Source organism: Phodopus roborovskii, unplaced genomic scaffold, assembly GCF_943737965.1.
Source record: "Phodopus roborovskii unplaced genomic scaffold, PHOROB, whole genome shotgun sequence".
Taxonomy (NCBI): Eukaryota; Metazoa; Chordata; class Mammalia; order Rodentia; family Cricetidae; genus Phodopus; species Phodopus roborovskii.
In genome coordinates this window covers 393104-399115 of record NW_026126663.1, presented here as the reverse complement: position 1 = coordinate 399115, position 6012 = coordinate 393104, and positions in this window count along the sequence as shown.

The window sequence follows — 6012 nt, the reverse complement described above, 5'->3', positions numbered from 1 at the left end:
ACAGCCACCTGAGGAGAGGAGTGCTGGGCAAGGGGCTGATTCTGTCCTTAGCCCCTAGGGATTCAGAACTCCTCTCCTCTCTGACTGCCCACCAGGTGGCCCAATGCACCTGGGCCTTCAGCAACCCAGCATGTATCCAGGATGAGCATGGCTTAGGACTTCTGTACCAGGAGGAGCCTAGTGCTGTTTACACTGGTGTTCTGTATTACCAGCAGCCTGTAAGATTCTGGCCTGGTGGTACATACTTTATTTTATTTTTTAATTTACTTATTTATTTTTTATTTCACATGTCGATCCCATTTCCCTCTCTCTCCCTCCCTCCCACCCATTTACACACTATTTCCCCTCACATACACCCTTACCACCCTCTGCTCCCAGCTTCCAACCCAATTCCACATGTATGACAATGCCATCCAGGTGTAGTCATGTAGATCTGTCAAGTCATTTGAAGCAAGGACTAGGACTTCTCTCCTGTTTCTAGGTTAACGGAGTACCCCCCATGGGGGATGTGTCTGCAATGACCTTTTGTGCATGAGGATACATCCTGGTTCCACTGTCTGCAGTCCCTAAGACTGCTCAGTCCTTCTGGCTGAGACCCATATTTAGAGAAGACTGAGTCAGTACCATGCTGGATTACAAGCTATCAGTCTGGGTGCCTGTTATTTGCTCCTTGTTCAGGTCAGCTGTCTTTGTGTGTTTCTACAACCTGGTCTTGTTCTGTCCATCTGCATCTGTATTCTAGTTAAACTCAGTGTTTAGGTTTGGGTATTTGCTTCTGTTTCCAACAGCACTATAGGAGGGCTCCATGATGGTGAATAAGTTAGTTGTTGATCTCACTATCCAGGAAGGGCATTTATGGTAGCCTTTTCACAGTTGCTCAAATTGTTAGTTGGCAACAGTCTTGTAGGTCTCTAGACCGTTCTTTACATTCACTTTTCTCTTCAAACCTATACTGCCTTGCTCTTTTATTCTCTCTCTCTCTCTTTCTGTCTCCCTCTCTCTCTTTCACTCTCTCTCAGTCTCTCTCTCTCTCTATCTCTCTATCTCTCTCTGTCTCTCTTCTGTCTCATATTCCTGCCCTGACTTAATCTTCCTAGTCACAATTTCTTTCTTATACTTATCCTATCTTCTTATCCATTCCTCAATTGAGGATCATCTAGGTTGTTTCCAGTTTCATGCTATTACAAATAAACTGCTATCAACATAGTTGAGTAGATGTCATTGTTGCCGGGATATGGACCATTTGGGTATATGTCTAAGGGGGTGTTGCTGGGTCCCGTGGTAAACTAATTCCCATTTTCCTGAGGAACCACCATACTTATCTCCAAAATGGCTGTACGAGTGTGCACTCCCACCAGCAGTGGAGGAATGTTCCCTTTCTCAACATCTTCTTTGGTATAAGTTGTCATTGGTGTTTTTAATTTTAGCCATCCTGGCAGGAGTAAGATGGTATCTCAAAGTTGTTTTGATTTGCATTTCCCTGATAGCTAAAGATGGTGAACATGTTCTTAAGTGTTTTTCAGCTTTTTTGGTTTCCTCTATTTAGAATTATTTCTTCTGTTCTGTACCCCATTTTTATTTTTTGATTTTATAAAGTTTTTTTTCAATCAACGCTTCTATTCTTTTTTTTTTTCATTTTATATAAACAAGTCCATTTAAATAATAACAAATATTTATAGACAATATTTGGGGATTTGGGTGTCGTTCTTTCCAAACTACTTCCTGCTGGTAAGAGGTGCTGTCATGGCGGATTCTAAGAAGATTCAGAAATCCTGGCTGTAGTCTGTAAGGCTGCTTTCTCCACGTGTTTTGAATGTAGAATCACCTGGTATTCTCTTTCAGGTGGTCTGGCTTGATCAAACACATAAGTCTGGAAGGAATTCAAATCTTTTCATTTTCTGTGGAAACAATAATAGAAATCCTTTTCCCCAGTAACATGTCCTACAACTTAATTTTGGAGTCAAAGCAATTTTTTTAATTTAATTTATTATTTTACATGTCAATCCCAGTTCCCTCTCCCTCCCTCCCTCCCTTTCTCCCTCCTCCCTCCTTCCTTCAGTTTAACCCTCGCTGCCTTCTCACATGCATTCTAACCACCCTACCCTCCCATCCCCCCACCCCAATTTCATATGTAGGGGAATGCCATCCAGTTGGGGTCATGCAGAGCTGACAGGTCATATGAAGTAGGGACTAGTGCTTCTCTCCTGTCTCTAGATTAAGGCAGTTTTCCCTCCATGGGGAATGTGTTCACAAACTCCTTTTGTGTCCCAGGGATACATCCTGGCTCTGCTGTCTGAGGTTCCTTAGACTGCTCAGTCCTTCTGGCTGAGACCCATATTCAGGGCGGCCATGCTGGCTTCCCAGCTATTGGTCTGGTGGCCCGTTAGCTGCTCCTTGTTCAGGTAAGCTGTCTCTATGTGTTTCTGCCACCTGGTCTTGTCCTCTCTACATGCATCTGGGTTTTAATTCGACTTAGTTTTTAATGTATGGGTATTTGCTCCTGTTTCCAACAGACATTAATTGAGGGCTCCATGGATAAGTTAGTTGTTGATCTCAGTCTCCCTCACCCTCTGGAAAGGGCATTTATGTTAGCCTTTCCAAGGAAGCTCAAATTGTTAGTTGGGAGGAGTCTTGTAGTTCTCTAGACCTTTCTTTGTGTTCAATTTTATCTACAAACCAATATTCGCTCCCTCTATTATGTTCTCTCTCTCTCTCTTTGTGTCTCTCTTTCCTGTCTTCTATTCCTATCCAGGTTCAATCTTCCTGGTCGCACATGATTTCCTTTCCTCCCCCTCGTTTTCTCCTACTACTCTCTCCATTCGCTGCCCCCCCACTTCCCCTGAGCTCTGGGGGACTTGTCCCTTCCTGGTTCTGTGAGGGACTTCATATGAATCTCTTAGATTACACCTTGTATCCTAGTTCCTCTGCTGGTCTATACCATTTTTTTAATAGGGCTGTTTGGTGTTTTGTTGATTAGTTTTTTTGGAGTTGTTTGTATATTTTGGAGATCAGCCCATTGTCTGATGTACTATTGGTGAAAATTGATGGGAGATGCCATTCTGTAAATGTTGGCCAATAGGAAAGGAAGATAGTGGGGACTAATAGACAAGGAGGAAAGAGGAAGTTGGAAGGAGGAGTCAGCATCGAGAGTCTGGAGGAAGCAGAATGCCGGTATGCTCCTCAGTAAGAAGACCACATGAACATACATAAATCAGCAGAAATGGGTTAATACTTAAGACAGACCTAGCAGATAAGAAACTAGTACCAGGCCAATAGCATTATGTCAAATATAGAGTCTCTGTGTGTTAATTGGTGCTGGCGTTATGGCAGGACCAGACCCGTGGCGGGCAGAAAAACCTTACTCCTTACATAAAATCTTTTCCCAGTCTGTTGCCTGCCATTTTGTCTTTCCACTGTGTCCTTTGCCTTACAGAACCTTCTAAGTTTGAAGAGGTCCCATTTATTACTTGTTGCTCTCAGTGTCTGTGCCCCTGGAGTTATGTTCAGGAAGTGGTCTCCTATAACAATTTGTTCAAGGGTACCTCCTACTTTCTCTTCTAAGAGGTTCAGTGTGTTTGGATTGATGTTGAGGTCTTTGATCTATTTGGACCCTAGATTTGTGTATGACTACAGACTTGGGTCTATCTGCAGTCTTCTAAACATCATCATCCAAATGTGCCAGCACTATTTGTTGAAGATGATTTCCTCATCCCATTGTATTGTTTTATATGTTTTGTAGAAAATCAGGTGTTCATACATATGTGGGTTTGTATCAGGTTTTTGAAATCCATTCCATGTTCTACCTGTTTTGTTTTGTTTTTGTTTTTTTTTTTTTTTTTTTTTTTTTTTTGTGGCAATTCCAGGCTCTTTTCAGGAGTATAGCTCTGTAGTAGAGCTTAAAGTCAGGGACGGTGATGCCTTTGAAATTCTTTTATTGTACAGGGCTGTTTTGGCTATGCTGGGTCTTCTGTTTTTCCATATAAAGTTGATTATTATCCCTTCAAGGTCAGTGATGAATTGTGGTGGGTTTTTAATGGATATTGCTTTGAATCTCTAGATTGCTTTTGGCAAGATTGCCATTTTTACTATATTTATACTACCTATTCAAGAGCATGGGAGATCTTTCCATATTCTGGTTTCTTCTTTAATTTCTTTCTTTAGAGCCACAAATTTTTATTATATGAGTCTTTTATTTGTTTGGGAAGTGTTCCTCCAAGATACTTTATGTTGTTTCTGGCTATTGTAAAGTGTTATGTTTCTCTGATTTCCTTCTCAATATCATTGTTGTCTCAAAAAAGTAGGGCTACTGATTATTTTGAGTTTATCTTGTACCCTGCTAGTTTGCTGAAGATGTTTATCAGCTATAGGAGTTCCTTGGTAGAGTTTATTGGGTTGCTTATTAAGCTATATTAAGCTATCATATCATCTTCAAATAGTGATAGTTTGACTTCTTCCTTTCCAATATGGATCCCTTTTATCTCCTTTTCTTGTCTTATAGCTTTAGCTAGAATTTCATGTACAATATTGAAGAGATATTGAGAGAGTGCGCAGCCTTGTCTTGCTCGTGATTTTAGAATAATCACCTTAAGCTTCTCTCCTTTCATTTTGATGTTTGCAGTTGGTTTACTCTGGGTTCCTTTGTATTTCGGGCATAAATTTTCAGAATTGAGACTTTGTGATGAAGGATTTCTCCTGCAATGAATACTAAGTGAGCATCTTCATCTCTTTTGATTAATTTTGGTTTGAAGTCTAACTTGTTAGATATTAGGATAGCCATGCCTGCTTGATTCTTCTGTACATTTGATTGGAAGATATTCCCCAACCTTTTACCCTGAAGTAATGTCTATCTTTGAAACTTAGATGTGTTTCTTGTATGTAGCAGAAGGATGCATTCTTTCTTTGTATCCATTCTGTTAGCCTGTGTTTTTTTATAGGTGAGTTAAGACCATTAATATTGGGGGTGAGTAAAGGCCATTGATTAGTGATGCTTGTTTGTTTTAGATTTGATTTTGGCAGTGGTATTGTGAATATATTTGACCTCCATTACCCATGGTTTCTTGTATAGGGAGATTATCTTTTGCCTACATTTTGTGTGCATAGTTAACTTACCTGGGTTGGAGTTTTCCTTCCATATCTTTCTGTAGTGCTGGATTTGTAGGTAAGTATTGGAAAAAAATCTGTCTTTGTCATTAAATATCTTGTTTTCTCCATCTATAATGATTGAGTGTTTTGCTGGGTATTGTAGCCTGGGCTAGCATCTCTGGACTCTTAGTATTTGTAGAACATCTATCCAGGACCTTTTTGGCCTTGAGGAATTCCATGGAAAAGTCAGTTGTAATTTTGATCGGTTTGCCTTTATATGTTACCTGTCCTTTCTCCTTTGCTGCACTTAGTATTCTTTATTCTGTGCTTTAGGTGTTTTCCTTATTATATTTCTAGGGTTTTATTTTTTTTTTTTTTTTTTTTTTTTTACTTTGTCCAGCCTAATTGGTGTTCAGTATACTTCTTTGTACGTTCATGTGTGTGTCCTTCTTCAGATTGGGAAAGTTGTCCTGGATGATTTTGTTTAGATTGTTTTTGACACCTTTGAGCTGGTCTTCCTCACCTTCCTCGCTGCCTATTATTCCTAGGTTTGGCCTTTTCTTGGTGTCCCAGATTTCGTGGATGTTTTGTGTTAAGGATTTGTTGGATTTATGATTTTCTTTGGTAGATGAATCTATTTCCTCTAGTTTATCTTCCATGCCTGAGATTCTCTCCTTTTTTCTATTGGTCATGTTGTGTCTGTAGTTCACAATCATTTGCACAGTTTTTCTATTTCCAGCATTCCTTCGGTTTTTGTTGTCTTTACTTTCTCTATTTCAGTCTTTCAGGGTTAAAGGTCCTGGGTGGTTGGAGGAAATCTGGGATGAGCCCACAAACTTTGTACCTCCTGGGTTTCCTCAAGTCCAATGACGTTATTCCCAAATGTGAAAGCAAAAGGTTTTAGTTGGGAAGAACAAAACAGTCTGGGAG